The following is a 400-nucleotide window of genomic DNA, read 5'->3' on the forward strand; positions in this document are numbered from 1 at the left end:
TGGGGCCTCTGGGTATGTGTCACAGAGCCCCCCATGCAGTGTGGAGCAGCAGAGATCACCCCCCGACCTCTGCTTGGCAGCTGTCACATTCCATGGGTGCAGCATGGCTCGGCAGGGCAACGTGCACTGTCTGGGAGCTGGAGCAGCTCCAGCAGTCAGCCGAAGCCCAGCAGCACTCAGCCCCAGTGGTCTCAGCTCCCAAGCAGTGCGCAGAACCCTGCCAAGCCATGCTGCACCCACACCATGGGGCAGCTGCCACGCATGTACCAAGCGGGGATGAATCCCCACTGCCTTGCACTGGACCATGTTGTGGGGGGGGCTCTACCTAATCACCGCTCCTGCAGCCAGTGAGTGCAGGGCTTTTTTTTTTTAAGTGCTGGGATTAGGCTGGGGCTGGGTG

The sequence above is a fragment of the Crocodylus siamensis genome, chromosome 1 (genome assembly GCF_052110815.1).
Source record: "Crocodylus siamensis isolate JL-2025a chromosome 1, ASM5211081v1, whole genome shotgun sequence".
NCBI classification, from domain to species: Eukaryota; Metazoa; Chordata; order Crocodylia; family Crocodylidae; genus Crocodylus; species Crocodylus siamensis.